The sequence below is a fragment of the Andrena cerasifolii genome, chromosome 6 (assembly GCF_050908995.1).
Source record: "Andrena cerasifolii isolate SP2316 chromosome 6, iyAndCera1_principal, whole genome shotgun sequence".
In the NCBI taxonomy this organism is placed as follows: Eukaryota; Metazoa; Arthropoda; class Insecta; order Hymenoptera; family Andrenidae; genus Andrena; species Andrena cerasifolii.
The window spans coordinates 13,664,730-13,681,348 of record NC_135123.1 but is presented as its reverse complement, the minus strand read 5'-3'; the positions used below and the strand labels follow the sequence as shown (position 1 = coordinate 13,681,348).

The following is a 16,619-nucleotide window of genomic DNA, read 5'->3' as shown; positions in this document are numbered from 1 at the left end:
GGCGAGCGGTTCTGCGATAACGCGTCGCGCGGCGATTTGTTGCGTTTACCAGTGCAAACAGAATTCGCACTATTCCATGCTCTCGCGTGTCCTCTTTCCGAGCGATTCGAAAACTGTTCGCAACTATATACACACTGCAGCGTATCGCGAGTCACGAATCATCAGCCAGCCGTTCAGAGCGCTAAATTCTTCTTAACCAGCCTTTTATATAATTTCTCGTCTGACGTTTGCGATAAAGGGAATCGTATAGCGTTCAAGCACGAAGGTGGGACCTGATTAAAGTAGTATTACGGTGTGGAGGAACATAACGTGCTCATGAACACGCCGCGCGGTCACGAGCGTGATTAATTATAATAATTAATCGGACAGAGTATTAATAATTAAATTCGTCAACTTTTCGACGGACAAATACGACTGAAACGAATACTCCGCACGCAGTAATGCTGTGCACACCGTCTGTAGAATCTCATATAACAATCGGTGTTTCCACCGTGAAATTTCACGTATTTCGCGGTTACCGCGGGGTAGGAAGAATCTTTCTCCGAATTCGCTTCATAAATATTTAATTAGCGGGCGGAGTGTGGCACGAAGTATAATAAAATCGCCCTAAATGACGTTGAGCCATTAATATGCACGAGCGACGTGATAAACAGCCGAGATGAATGCAATATTTTCCTTGAATCTACCGAAACGGGTGCAAGATAAAATGTGGAACTGCCTACTCCATAAATCTATCATGAAGCGTGTTCCTCGACGTTCAATTATGGTAACAGGGATTTATTCAAAGAGGTCAGTGTCTGAACGTGGAATTATCACTAGACTCTCTAGACAATGGCGAGCATCGAATGTGTCGCCACGAAAGACATCCAAATTTAATAGCACCTCGGTCGCCACATTGTTTCGTTCGTCGAACCAAGGGTTCCTGTTCGTTTCGATTGTCTTCGGTTTCTCCTTACTCTCTCTCCCTCTCTCCTTTTCTCGTCTCGATGCAAGAGGATTTGGGTCAGTGGCGCGGACTCGCGGGATATTGCTCGCGAACCGAGAACAGGGGATGCAATTATCGTGCCGGCTTTCCCAGCTATTGCGTTCTTACGAGCGGGCATTTTGTTTGGTTTTCGTGACCCTCCGGACAGATTCGCGGCTACGCGGAGGACCACGGTGTCACCGCAAATTATGCTCGCGTTACGCGTGCTTTTTGCGGGCTTCTCGTGGTCCAGCTTTGAAAGCACTTTACTCTGGAGTCGCTTACAGATAGAAGTTAATTAGAGAAACAGCTTGCCCGAGAAACTTTATCAAAGAGTGACCCCCAAAAATAGCCTCTTTTTGGTCCCACGATTTTGGAACTGAATTTCATGCGAAACGATACCTTACGATGATACATCAATCACGCGAAATTTTCAAGTTGAGGTGACAATTAGTTTCTGAGATATGGGAGGTCATAGAAGTGAATTCGTTAACGCGTCAGCGCATACGCTTCGATGTACGGACTTTTATGTCAGTCCGATAATTTGAACAGTTATTTCCAGGGGTATTGCTGACTGCTAACAACGAATTCGAACTTAGGTTTTCAAAATTCACGGGAAAAAAAAATCAAAATCATGAAATATAAATGACTGTGTAGTGGGTTCTTTTTTTAATATCGTCCACCATATTGAATCGGCCATGGTTAATAACAGCTGACAGCTGTACCTCGCCTTTTGCACTCCTCTAGTGTTATATGTGCTATTCAAATATAACTATTCTTTACCTTTTTCCTCTTTCTCGCTTTTTTATATGTTTTCTATTGTAAAGTCTACTGTGCAATAAAGAATTATTATCATAAGGTATCATTTGGCAGAAAAATCCGTTCCAAAATCGTGGGACCAAAAAGAGGCTAAAAAAGGCCTGATTTTTGTGTCACTCTTTCTTTGGATAGCCTTCATAATAAATGAAATAAACGAATCTAAACAGGAAGTTTGAGTGACAGGTCCATTGCATTAATTGCTTTACCCTCCCGTTGAAGATTTGATGCATCGACACCACAGAATACGTGTAATTCATTTTTTATACTCGTACGCCAACTAATCTCGGCTGCCAGTCGATTGTATCTTGGATTTCGTGGTCTCCTCAATTTCCAATTAAGCTTGCTCCCGCACCAACGAAATCTTGGGACACCTCTTGGCACCGATCCGTTCATTCTCCGCTAAAGTAGTTTCAAATACGTTTAATATGCTGCCGCTGATACGCGCGCATAGTCGAAAACTTTGCTTGTGCCGTAGCGCTTCAGGAGTTCCAGTCTGCCAAGTTGACGCGCACAATTACAACTACTGAGATTGATACGGTTAATAATTCAATGATCGACCCCGCGAATTGCTTGCTGGCTCTGCAACGGTAGCTGCTTACCAGCGGCAGCAGACAATTTGCGTAATGATGTTGATGCAGAATCTGTCGATGCTGCGAGCGAAGGAGCGGCTTCTCAAAGCTTAACGAGTACTGCCGCTGTGCCATCCTGCAATCTGCCGGTGAAAGGAAAGTTTCTTTCGCTTTCTTCTGGAAATCTTTCTCGTTGCTCGGAGCTACGTTTCAAGCTGTGCTCGTCCTTTTCTTCCCACCACTTCAATTGCCATTCTCGTGATCCTTGCCTATACCTTAGCAGCACTTCGTGTCGTTTCGCTTGTTCGAGGGCATCGTAAAGATGAGGAATCGACTCGTGCTCGTGGCAAAATTTATTCGAAGGCTGCCTCGAAGCGAAAAACAATAATATAATATATGGTCCTGTTCCTTCGAGTGAACGAGGAACAGAAAATTGCATGCAATCCCCAGACAGGCTTTACCGTATATCGCATTTGTTCTATCGATATTTCGTTTACTCCTCATTGCTCTCGATTTCCACGGAATACCTTCGCGCGATCTGCATCGGCGTCGTTGGCATTCCAACGATCTACAACAACGCGGACAGCTCCTCCGGATTATCTCATCGTAAATCATCGAATTCAACCGGTGTCCCGTTTCGAGCGACGAATTGCCTAGCAAACTTATAATTTAAGTGGGTGGAAATGTTTTTCTTCGCAGTGCCGTCTACGAAGTTTCACCTACTTGTTACGAGTCTCGCCTTGCAGACATTCTCTGTGGATCGAACCCAGAAGTCTAAAGGTCACTCTCAAAATAATTTCTCAGAAAGTACACGGAAGCTATCAGTCAGGTTCGGAACAACTACAGAGAATCGCAATTCTAGGACCAAGTAAGTGTGCACCGAAATGCACTCGCTGTCTGATCCATCAGCCTCCGAAGTCGTACTCAAGTTTCCACGTCAAGACTTCGTGACCAGACTCCCCCCGGATTCGTCAAGCTCGTGGCAGATGTCTTTTTCGGGCAGGGAAACCCTTTCGAGCCGAGCACCTACTTCAAAGGGGTGGCGAGCCGTCGACTTACTGGCGCGTTAATTAAGTTTACCCTGTACACCGACGGTGAGGTAATCCGCGGCACCGAGAAATCGTCTTAATAACTACCCCCGGCCAATTAAACCGAAGATGACTCGAGGGACTCGTCATATAGCTGCTGTAAAATCTAGCGCAGCCGTCGAAATGATCAAGAGTCGACGGTTTGGATTTCGTTTCCGCGGGAATTCCCAGATCTGCGCGCGCTCTGTGTTCCTGGGCGCGATGAAAGGGTAACGGCGAGTGTTTGCCGCTCGAACGAGGGATGAAAGCCCGAAAAAGGGTAAGAAAACACAAAGGAGGCCTCGACGGAACAATGGCTGTTGCTTTTACGCGCGACTGGGCCAGGGGTGCTGTTCGATTCTGGAGTGGATTTTTGAGTGTCCTTTGTTCCTCATTGATTCTGCGTGACAGAATATTCAAGTCTGTCAGACGAGGCTTGATTTCGGTAACATGTTGCTGTTGCTTCTGGCGATGTAGGCGAGGGTTAATTATAATATTGAACAAACAGGCACCGCTAGTGTTCCTGATTTCTCCGTTTTTTTGTTTCTCGAGAAATCAGAAATGAGATCATATTTCTTGAGAATTCTCGAGAAATTGAAAAAAAAATATTGCAAAAATTATATTTTTGGAATAATGCTGATAATATTTATCAAAAACACAAGAAAACTTTAAATAAATGATTATTCCTGTCTAATTTATACAAAACTTGTGTAAATGAAAAATAGATATTAAATATAATTTATACGGGATACAATAATCTTATGTCCTTTTTTCTATATTTCTTCTTTAATAGCCACAAGAAACTCATTAGGTACTGAATTCAGTATACAATTTTTCTAAATTTTTAAATAAGAATTTAAAAGCACCTTCAGCAGTTAATAATATCGAATCTTCTGTACTGTTATTTTCTATTGGAATTCATATAGGTTCTAATTTTTCCTAGATTTAAGTTTCGCGAGAAATTATAATATTTCTCGAGAAATAAGAAATTATAAAATTTCTCGAGAAATTCTCGAGAAAGTATTCTCGAGAAGGAACACTAGGCACCGCAAATCTCAATGAAGCCTTGGAAAGTGTCGATTCTAGTCAAGTTGTGGGTAACAGAAGCTGTAAAATGTAGGGAACGACCTAGAAGAAATTAAATCGACGACAGAAATTAGCCTTGAGAGAATTGCTCGACTGTGGATCGACTTTCGAACGGCAAAGCGAAACTTACTGGAATTAAATGACAGCGGAAATGAAAGAATTCTTGTTCGTGGACGTGACGAAAGTAAGGGAGAAGAAGTTACGTCGCAACGAGAAGCTGCTTTTAAAAACACGAAACCATCGCACGCGCGGCCTCTACAAAGCGAGGGATTTAATTAACCTGATCTTGCACCGAATGGCTGATTATTTTGCAGTTGCAGTCGCGTCTTCGTCGGCACCTTGTTATTCTATTTCAATGGCAAGACTTTTCAAAGGGATCGAGGCTGCCGCGTCGTTGCGACATTAATTAAATTTCGTTGACGTATCGTGAGCGATGTAACGAGTGAAAAGAACGAAACTTATACAACATATACCGAGCTTTCGATGTACATTAGAGTTTTTAGATCAACGCAACGTTTGACCGGGAATTTCAACCACGACTTAAGGGGTTATAGTCAGGCGGCCGAAAAGAGGCGATTGTTTGTGATTTTTTTTTTAAAAACAGAAGCATATATTTTTACAGAACTTTTTGCACTTAAAAGAGCAACATTTAAAGAACATTTGGTAATTTTTTCGTTCAAAAATATTTACGTTTATAATAAAATAACAAGCCACATCCAAGAAGCCTTTTTAAAAATTTGTTTTGCGGGGAGCACTGCCATTCGGAACCAGATTATCTTAAATAAAGAAATAAAAAGATTTTGTCGCGTCATTCTTGCACGAAAAAATCAGGACTTCAACTTTAAATAGCCGCCATTTTTTTAAACTAATATTTCGGCAATTCCCTCCGTTAATCAGAGGATACATTAAGGCAGTGCTTCGCCGCAAAAACAAATTTTTAGAAAGGCTTCTTCGATGTGGGTTGTTAATTTATTATAATCCTAAATATTTTTCAACGAAAAAATTACCAAATGTTCTTTAAATGTTGCTATTTTAATTGCAAAAAGTTCTATAAAAATATATGCTTCCGTTTTTTTTCAAAAAAATTCACAAACATTCGCGTCTTTTCGGCCGTCTGACTAGGTATAACCCCTTAATGAATTCATAATTATTAACGATCGATTGTATTCAAAGGGCCTGCAAAGGGAATTCGATGTCAACTTCAATACAAGTAAAATGCAGTGAAATGTTTAAAAATAATTCCTCAATAAGCAGAGTGATACTTAAAAAGAAGGAATAATCGAATACCATTTCACACGATTTTCATACGGAAGCACCCTGTTCCTCGCACAATTAGCGCCCGCTACGAGGAAAAATCTCCACCCTCCCTATTCTGGATGCCTCCTTAGGAACTCGGGCAGTCCCCCGTCTCGCGTTTCTCGCCAGGAGAACGGCTCCGTGCGCGATATTACGCTAACAAACATTTCCGAAGTTGGAAACGTACATAGTGCCTCGTGCCTCACGTTTCCCTTTCGCCGGCGAAGTAATTCGAACGAGCGGCCTGGCTTTCAGCGGGCGGAGGGGCTGGAAAGCAAGGGGATGAGTTCCTTTCCCGTTGCACGAAATAGGAATTACCATTCCACCGGCATTTTTCCGCCCTCGACCAGCAGCGACTTTTTTCCAGCCGAGCTGGTTGCTTCGCGCCCCTAACACAATCGGGCAAAGGCCGCTCCCGACGCGGCCATTGTGCTCGGACATATTGTGCGAGTCCCACAGCAGATTCTAATCTGCATACGAATGAAATCCGTTAGCCTCCCAGAGCAACCAGCCGTCCCTCGAAAAAGGTAAATAAGAAGAAGCCCGTGGCAGTGGTGCCGGCTGTGTCCTCTCCGTTTCTCCCTCTGTGGCCGCGGCAAGTGGCTCTCATCGCGTGTTCAACGGTTAAGTTATGCTCGATGGAGATCTCCTATTCGCTACGGACACTTGGAGGACCCGAAGGATGACGTTCTTAAACGCACTTCTACCTCCTCTGCTTTCATTTCTCGTTTGCCGAGCATCTCTACATTTCTCAGCAGCTGTTAAGCTCTTTTGTGCATTTTGATAGCGCTCTCCCTCCTTCCCTTTCTATATTAAGATTATTAAGATCGCAAGATTTGTAGGTACGTTTGACAAGAATCCCGAATGGTTTTTCTTTTTTGACTACAACCGTGCAAAGTTAGCGGTTTGGTATACGCCCTTTAGGCCATTTCTTTGCCCGTGTTTATCTGCGTCCACGAATGTTTTATTCTCGCTTTTGAAAGAATCGAGGTACGGTATTAGGAGATTTGTGTTATCTACGTGGCTCGACTGCGTGGACGAAAGTTTTCTCATAAGCTATGGGGATGATATTGAAAGTTCTGGGAGCCTCTCTAATTCCACGAGGTACGCGGTGAAATATTTGCTTCGGGTAGGGCGAAGGCGTGGGAGTTGGGTTCTATTTATGACGACATCAAGAATACGAGAAAGAGAAGTACCTTTTACACAGACCAAAGACCGTAGATCACTCTGTCTCGCGGTATAATCAACGGAGCATTTCACAGATAATGCATTAATCCTCATCTACCAACTCAAACGCAACACCCAAGAAACTTGTAGTACCCCTTCTCGCTCCGCTCGGTCCAGTCGCCAGTTAATCTCCGTTCCGCTCCCCCCAGAAACGAAAAAGAACCCGAAGAGAAAGTCGCCGAGCGTTAATATCGCTTGGCACCGCCGAAAATCCTGAGAATCGAAACTAATAAACCCGTCGGGCGGCAAGGCTCCGGAGGGTGGTTAAATTCCCCCCGGAGGCGAAAGAAGACAGCGTCACCAGCGAACTTCTCTGTAACTATCGTCAGCGAGATGCCTCGCCGATAAGCGTAACAGTGTTTCCGCGACCCTGTTCGCATCTCTCGTGTCCTCGAGCACCCGAGGGTATCGCAGCGAAATGGTAAAACGTCCCCGTTTTGTCTCGCTTACAGGACTGCGCGCGAAAACGTTTCCCCGGGTCTCTTTCGAACCCCGTGACCCTGGGAACGTGCTTGGACTGGGGATTTTAATCCTGGTCCGCAGAGACCGAGGCAAATTACCGAATAGCTTGGCACGAGACGCGGCCTCTCTTTAGGCCTCTCTTACCTGGGCCAAAATTCATCACCTCACTGGCCAGCCGCGCACATGCACCGGCGGGGGCTGGTAGCGCAGTCGCGCAGGACGCGAAAGAAATTCCGGATCATCTGGCCGATTGTCGCGAAGCTGAATGGAAGAACCGGATAAATGGGTAGCGCGACGCCAAACAGACGGCCGGTCGCGTTGCACTGACGTAGCTTTGACCCGATATTAACTGGGTCCGATAGAAATTGCGGAACGAACGGGGACGGGGCGATGGCTTGGCCGAAAATAAGGCGAAATCGTGCAATCGATGTTTCTCGTACGGGGCACCGCTTTTGGGGACACAGTGTCGAGGAGACTATGAGGTTTCTATTGTATAGAACTTTAAGTAGAACGTGGACCATCGTCTTTCTTGGACGAGGGTCTTCGGACCCAATCCAGAGCCCAAGCTCGCACATTATCGCCACCCTCCTGCGTGACTCAGGATCGGTATTCGAATCGTTAGCTTCTGTACGAACGAGGAAAGCATGGTGAACGAATCCGCGAAATGTATTCCGCGAGTCCAGATTTACTAACCTTCCCAGTGACATTTACGTCTGTCCGCCAGCCTCCTCAAGTGAGATCAGTCGAGCCGGGGATGTCGGTGTCACTGTTACGCAACTCTCTTTGTTTATCACCGGGATGCACTTCACTAAACGTACCGCGTTCCCTCAGCCGCATCGTGGTGTATAATCGTTTGTCAAGGTTCACTGATTCACTCATGTTTAAGGGTACGTTCCCACCGTTCATCGGTCAGCCGTGGGGGACCTGCACGGAGAAACAGGGCCCGCGTCACCGAGCAACACGAACAGTCTCTCTCTCCTCCGAGGATCGATCGACGGACATTCAGGAATCACGATTTCGTTCCGTTGAACGGGCCTCGTCTGTCCGGAACGACTGGCCGACGACGGTGGGCAAGCCGACGAGCATAACTTCTCCCCGTTGTCTGGCGACCACGATTCGATCCGTCCCGCGGTCGCAACCTTCGCCGAGCCCGCGAACTCTGGCCTACAGTCGCGAGAATCGAAGACCCCGAAGCCGAACGATATCGATTCGTCTTCCGTGTCGTTCCCCGCCTTCTTTCTCCTCCGTTATCTGCTCCAACAGCTCTGCCAATGCCAGCAGCGTTCACGGTGAAACCGCTCGTCCTCCCTTCGATTCGCCTCGAACGTCGCGCGCGCGATGCCCGTTAATATTTCAGAATTTTATTGATCAGCGTCGCGGCACGACAACGCGTCCGCGACTAGCTGATAAGCCTCGGGAGATTCGCGCGGCAAAGTCCGCCACATGGCTTTTCGTCGCCCTCGATGGTATATGTTGCGCTGTAAATTACCGAGTCGCCAATCCTTGCGAGTCGCGGCTCGAGGAATTCTGTGGTCCCTCTCTTCGTGGACTCACATGGTCCGTGATTGAACGGAGAACAGTGATATCGAGGTATTCTTTTCTGCCCTAACGATGTCGTTGGACGTAACGAGGGCGTCTCCTCGAGGCATCCTTCTTATCAATAATAGATCGAGGGTGGGGAATAAAGCGTGGCACTGTCGGCCAGCTGCGAGATTCATTAAGCTATGATTTACGGGAGCGTCGAGGTAGAGAATGGTTTAAAAGCTCGGGTAATCCTTGGTCCACTGTGGCAGATATTGGGGGTGTATTTCATCGCCACCCTCTTGGGTGTCTCCATTATTTTACAGTACAATACAAATTGCTCCGGAAGGGTGTTCCTTTTAAAGAGACAAGTGTTATCGGCGAGACCATATTTCTTCTCAAGGGCATGGCTTTTGGAAAGGGAAGTGAAATTAGTTTTTTTTTTTTGCACGGGATTACGATGTCGTCACGATCGCGCGCAAACTTCATTCGGTTTTCATTTCATCTGCATTCGATCGCACTGAATATGCAAATTATCCGCCTCTCGCGCTGCTCGCGGTTTGGTTTCACCGCCGCGGAAAAGCAAAGTTCCCCTTGTGACTCGGTCGCGTTTTTATCATATCGAGTGGTTGAATAAAAAGTTGCGTGATCCGAACATAAATTGCCCGCCAGCGAGTCCCTCTCACTTTCGTGACGGATCAAATGTTTTCCATCGCACGCGCACAAGCGTGCACATCGGGCAGAAGATCCGACGGATTAACGAGAGCCGTTTTTAGAATGTACGGTCACGCGTTTGGCGGACGATGAAGAATTTACACGCGGAGGATCGTCACTCGTCTATCGCGAAACTATCTCTTCGAGGGTGGAGACGTTATCCTCGCAAGATCTGTCGCGGATAAATCCACCCAGGCCCTCCTCAAATTCCTCCCCACGACGCAAACCCTGCGACTCTTATTCTCCCCACTGCTGGGAGAGTAATTTTCATCGAGGAAGCAGATGCAACGCATGCGGAGGATTAAATTTCGCTGAAACTGTGCAACACTTCGCACGATTACCGTAAGAGGCTTTTCCACTTTAGTGGTACTTCCATTTCACTTATTCGGGATCATTTTGTTTAACTGGGCATTCAGAGGGACGGATATAAATTTGTGGAAAAAATTAACGCGCCTACTGCCTCGAGCGAGTAACCACAGTTAAACGAACCTTTCGAAAGGTACAGTCTGGGAGCTCGCAGGCAGGGCGTAAAAAAAATTTAAGAGTTCCGAGGGTTAAGAGCTCAGCCTTATTTCATCGTAAAGCGTATCGCGACGGGCTCACGGGATTTTTTTGCTGTAGATTGCAGTTAGATCGTCTCGCCGTTCGTCGGCTTTGCGCGAGCTTATTTATGCCGAGAACGGTATATAATGGAGCCGGGACATGAATTGTCTACAATTCCGTCGGGTTTTACGATCCGCCGTCCAACTTGCCCACGGAAAATACTACCTCCCGACTATAAATAAGAGGGCTCGCGGAAACTAGTCGACAGAATTCACCACTAACAGTCTTCCGATAAACCAGAAGTGAGAGAAGCGAATGGCAACGATAGGCGACAGAAAGTGAAGCGATAGATTGCCTGACCGACGAATTCATTCGATTCCCCTCGCGCTTTCATCGCGAAGCTCGTTCGAATTAAATCGCCGTGATAGTTTTAAAGCCCCCCCCTCCCCACGCATGATATTCCATCGCGGATGACGAAATCTCCGCGTCGAATAATGGATGACACTCGGGACGATCAATTTCTCGTTCGTCGCCCGTCCAGTGTCGATAATGGCTCGAGCGCGACACAGGCGGCCGTGAAAAGCGCCTTTCCGAATTTTTCATCAGTCCCGCCGAATTTTACTGCCAGCCGATATCCCCTCGTAAATTGGTCTGCGTTTCGGGCGCTTCTCGTGCTCCATTGGCAAACGCGTGTGCTCCAACGTCTAGATCCCCTGCACATCGAGTCCCGCGCTTCTAATAGAGAGATAAAACAGTAACAACAACGCTATCGACGCTGCGTTCTGCATAAGCACCGTTAAAGATGCTTTTAACGCTGAATAGCTGGGCCAGTGGTATAAGCGTACCATAGTTCCTCCCTTCTCAGACGTACCGATAGTATTCCAGTGCGGTAAGTTTCTTATTCTAAGTCTACTGTACAGAAGGTAAACAAAAACTTGGCAGCGGTATGAAAAGAAAGTTTAACCGTGGATAGTGACGATTGCGTGGGGAATTTTGTGCTGGATACTTCGCGGTTAAGTACAGTTAAAGTATTCCTACCGCGTGCCTAAAGTTCGGCGCTACTTCTGGCTTCCTGGTTTTAAGTGGTAGCTGAGTTTGTCCCGTGCTTCTGTTCAATTTAAATCAGCGCGCGGAAGGAACGACGTAGATTTTAGGTACATAGGCAGGGATGTATTTCTTGCGTGACGTACCGTCAAATAGAGGTGAACGCGATCGGGAATCGAATGTTTTAGATTATTGGCGCCCAATGATGCATGGAAGAAGGTATTCCGAGGATTTCCCCAGACACCGCCACTCGTTCCTGTCCCAGTGGAACAAGAGAGTTCCACGTATCTTTCGGCTGAATTCTTGGAGAAGAAAGTCAAGGAAATTCTGTACTGCCAGCTTTTAGAAGCTATTACTAAGCTTCTAATTCATTCTTATAAATATAAGAGGAAGCACTCTCGCGGACTTTTTGCCTCTCTGTGGGGGTTTAAAACCGGCTAAAAGTGTCGGCGCTTAGTAGAGGAATAAAGCCAGGGCCACATCTCTGCAATCTAGTTAAGTAATGAGAGAAAAACCTTACTTCGTATCGTAATAGAAATACTGCGACTAATGGAGGGTTAACGAGATCATGGTTGGTCTGTGTTTCGAGAACGGGGTCACCGATTAGAACACAGGCCCCCACAGTCGCGAGGCACTAATTTTTCAGCGATTTATGGGGGAACATTGTCACCAGGTGCTTTTGTAAGCTTTTGCCACTCTCATTCTTCAAGGTTGCCAGTGAATAAGTGACTATTGGAAAGTTATTTCTTAAGGGGGTATTCTACCCAAAAATTGTATTTTTTTTTTATTTTCAAATATTTTAGGGTTTCGAAAATATGTCTCTAAAATATTAAGGTGAAATTCGAAAAACTCCCAGAGTTATAGGGGCTTAAGGCTGCAGCGTGGCACGTAATTGTTCCCTCGACTCGAGAGAGCTGCCCAACATGATTTTTTTTAAGCTGAGGAAGGTTTCTTCTACGGTCCTGGTATACCAGATTAGGGATAAGTTACAGAAATTAGTCGTTATCTACCGTAACTTCAATCGTATAGGTCGTACTGCATGAAAAACTTTAAACGCGTTTTTCTCGAAACAATTTTTTTAGATCGGGCGCACTTTTCTCTCAAAAACTACTGGACCGATTGACCTAAAATTTGACACACATTCAAAGTGCATGTGTACCTAAAGCCGGAACTAGAATTATATCAATAGTTTTAATACAACCTTCCCCACACCTTGTTTTAGCTCAAGACAAGTCGAAAAAATCAAATATAAATTTTTAAACAGCTGCGATTTCGGTAACAATGTCCGGACTTGGTTACATCTAGTTCGGGCGATAACTACATTCATATACATTAAAAAAATCTTTGGTACTTTCGTTTCAGATGACTAGGACGGCCGCAATTCGTGCGCCCGATGGGGCCGGTTTTTGATGACATGACCTGCGCTTCGGCGTGTAACTTGTACAAATTTCAATATAATGCGTTCCAAAAATTTGTGCTGATAGCTCAAACACTACTAAATATGTGTGCGAAACCCCTGCCCTGTTGGTGCGATAGGTTTTTCAGAATTAATTTCCAAATATCACCTTCAGAAACGAGTGTCTGGACTAGAATACCCCCTTAAAGAATACATATGAGTTGCCGATACCCGCATCATACCTACGATTAACAATTTTCCTTCGTAGAATATTAAACCGTTTATCAATAATCAATTATGCAATCCCACGCAACAGTATCCCAACGTGTTCCAATTAATTCCCCCCGGTTTGCTCGTGCGCCGTCTAAAAATTGCAACGTCAAGTGTCACGCGATCGTAGATACAAGGAGCCCAAATCGTTATTTCTGGCCAGGGCATCATTAAAGTTAATGTATCCCCGATACATCGATACCGGGTCGGCCATACCCGCGAGGAAGCCTTCCGTCCATCGTCCCCCGACCATTAGCAATGACGGTAACGTTGCTAAAATCCGTCCCGGCCTGACGTTCGTCGGGATAAACACGCGCGCGCCGCCCCCGAAGGCCGGCTACGGTTCACCAATCAAGTTATGTAATGCAACGAGGCGGCGGTGCGTCTTGATTTCACCCGTAAATCACGATTCGATGCCTTTATTTAGAGTCAGCCTCGCTGCGGATTGGATGTAAAAAGAGACCCGACCTTCATTGCGCTTTAAATCAATCGAATCCGGACCTGGTGAGCGGACACCGCTGTGGCCCCGGGTCGTGTTTGTATTTGAAATTTTGACGAAGTTGGCCAAACGGCGCGATGAACGCCGCGACCGCTTCCTAGGTCGCTGATTTAACTGACCACGAAAGGAAAAGTGAAAGAGATGGAAGGTCATGGGTCGAATTTTTACGAGCTTCTGTTTGCGTGGAAAGAAACAGCGACCACTGCGCGCTTGTCCATCCCACGGGGAAGTTTTCAGCGGAAAAAACACATGGAAAGTTTCTTTCAACAGCACGCGGTATATAGTTACGTCCCAAGATGTTAGAGGCGGATGCCGATAGATTCTAATTGATTAAATCAAGGAACCGAAGAGACTCGACGCTGGGGTCTATTCGATTATTGAACAGTAATTGAATGAACAGTGCCTGTTTCTGCAGATATCATTAGCTAAAGCTCCCCATTGGAGTGGATTGTGAAATAAAAAGTAACGATCGCCTTATTAAGAACGTCGCCGTTGCCCAGCGGTGTTATGTATTCAGAGGTTTAGCACGCGACTCCAACTAATTAAAGTAGTTGCTTATTTAGAAGTTTCGCGGGGGTGGGCGCGAGGTGCAGTTAATTATTCGTCGGCGGGAAGACTGATCGCGTCGTTCAATTTCTGTCTCAATAAAAAATTCTCTCGGCCTTGCTATTAATACTTTCAAGGTTTCGATCACGGCGAATCGAACTGCCGAGTTCCCACGAATAATTGATGAAACGCCTGACCACCAGTCCCTTCCCTCCAACTTTTAATTGTCGGGCGAGACCGTTTATATCTGGCCACTGGGAATACCGCGGCGCTGAATTATTAATCGGCTCAGGGTTTCGACGGGGATTTGTCCCCCAAAATATCCGAAAGTCCGCGAACCTGGCATTAACGTAGCGTCTCTACGGAGCAGGGAGAACCCGAGCAACTTAATATCCATACCTTTTATTCGTGGAATCGCTATTGCAGATAGCCATGAAGAGCGTAGTGCCGCCCTTCTCTAGCACATCGAATTCGTTATCCTCGTTGCTACCCTTTGTAGCTTCTGTGCAATTACGATCGCTGGGATTTGTCAGCATTCTACAGCGCTTGGAATTCATCTTCTCTCTTGGTGCACCCTCTACGCATTCAAGTAACCGTGACCGTAAGAAACGATAAGAAACGCAAAACCACCACCCTGCTCTGGCACTTGGAGATCGTCATCGTTACCGCTGTCCACGATTTCGGCGGCGAAAGAGAATCGTTTCGCGCGCGTCTCCGGAAACCTGTGCATCGCTCGGGGCCCGAACTCCGTCGCGCCAAGGAACATCGGGACGATCGCGATATCCTTTCACCATCGAGCCATCGTCGCACTGTTTCCGCAACTCGATCACTGTTCTCTTTCAAGGAGGACCGAAAAGTTCCTCGGACCGTCACTCCCCCGAGGATCGGTTCCTTGCTTCCCACTTTTCCGGCTCGAGTTTCAAGCTCTCGGCGATCAGCCGACGTCTACCTCGCGCGGCAAGCCGGTGATCGACGAGCGGGAATGGATCCTCGCTGTTCCTCCTTCGGTTCCGCCAACAGATTGATCTTCACCCTCCACCGCGTGCCCAACGCGCCGATCGCGGCCACCGATGCTCCCTGTTACGTTGGAAGAGCGCTCAGTCGACGTGGTCCTGTTCGTCACGAGGCGATTCCCAGCATCCGCGTTCAAGATCCGCAGGGACCTCTTTCTCCGTTAACTCTTTGATTCTTCACTGACTCGGGATCACAGGTTCACTGGTAAGCTTGGACGACACTCGCGGGGCCAACGGATGCGGCGTTGGGCGCGCATCTCGGTTCGTTCGCTCGAGATCGCGACACGTGAGGTAAGGGTGCGCGGAGCCAGACGGAGATTAAGAGGTAAACGCAAACGGAACGTGAAACGGGGGAAGAGAAAGGGGAGAAAGAAGGGAGGACAGAGAGGGAGAGAGGAGGGAAGGTAAAGACGGGAAAGCTCCGGTCTGACGTGACGGGAAGGACTCGAAGACAATGGGAAAGGATGCGCCTTTGACAGGCGAACGAGCGAACGGGCGAGCGGACGAACGGGCCACGACGTATCCGAGCAACCGACAGGGTGAGGCTGATGGTCCGTCTCGTGCCTCGGCTGTTGCTGGATGGAGATGACGAGATATGGTGGCTTGGTGAGCGAAGGGTTCGGGGGCAGGGAGGGAGAGAGAATGAGCGAGGCGAGGCGAGGCGAGCGAGAGAAGCGTCGGTGGTGAGCGTCCGCCCGCTGTGACGCTCCCGACAGGACTGCGTCGGTCCCCATTTATTCCTCCTTCCACCCTCCGCCCCGAACCACCCACCGCCCCGCCACCCATCCCCGTGAACCGCTTTGCCCCGTTGCGCGCCCTCGCCAAGCCGACGCTACCCCTCTTTGTGTTCCTGCCCTCTCTGTGTACAACGCACACGCTTCCAACCACCTCTCTCGCGCTAACCGTGTCTTTCTCTCGCGCTAACCTTGTCTTTCTCTCGCCTATTGTCTCGGCCTCTACCTCCGCGCACCCCTTCGCTCGCTTTTTCTCCCTCCTTTTGTCGGTCTGCTCCCTTCGCTCGCACATCCCTACCTCGTCCCACCGACGGCATCCGCGTGTAAACACATCTGCGTGCCGGCTAATTTTGGTTATCGCCCTAAGTGGCCAGCGAAAGCTCCAACACCGTCGGTTTAATGGGCTAATAAATGCCCATGAAATTGCCCCGCCGCTTTCTTTCCCCGTTTCGCAGCTCCGTCGCGGCTTGTCGGCTCGCCGTGCTTTACTATGGAACGAAAGGGGGTGGTTTGCGAGAGGGTACGGTGTTGCTACGCTCCGAGCTTGCATTCCGGGGGTGGAAACTTGGTAGAGAGATCCCGATCGTTGGTATTAAGATTCCGGGGGAGCGGAATTCTCTCGTTAATGAGATCATCCCCACCCTTCTTTTGGATGTCGTCGAACCGAGCTGGTTCGCGTCTCCGGCAAGTTTCTCGCTGGAAATTCGATGGGATGTTCTTTCTTGTAGGGAGTCACGTTCCTAATTGGAATCGCGCACCGTGTTAGTCAAATGGGCGTGAAATAACCTTGAATTCTTTCACTGTAATCCCTCTGTTAATCCGTTGAAAAGCCCCAAGTTAATAAACGAA

At 47.4% G+C, this 16,619-nt stretch overlaps 1 protein-coding gene across 4 annotated transcripts in view; it reads right to left on the bottom strand.

Moving 5' to 3' along the window:
• Positions 1–16,619, bottom strand: part of Sk (small conductance calcium-activated potassium channel) — a 166,969-nt gene that overhangs the window by 66,465 nt on the left and 83,885 nt on the right. The window contains exon 1 of one of the 4 annotated variants that reach the window (XM_076814910.1): positions 14,423–15,775. The exons of 2 other annotated variants lie outside the window; for them this stretch is intronic. The gene's annotated coding sequence lies outside the window, so the exon portion shown is untranslated. Of the gene's footprint in view, positions 1–8,183; positions 8,586–14,422; positions 15,776–16,619 lie in introns of those variants that run through there. One more of the 4 variants, XM_076814911.1, reaches the window with a different exon arrangement.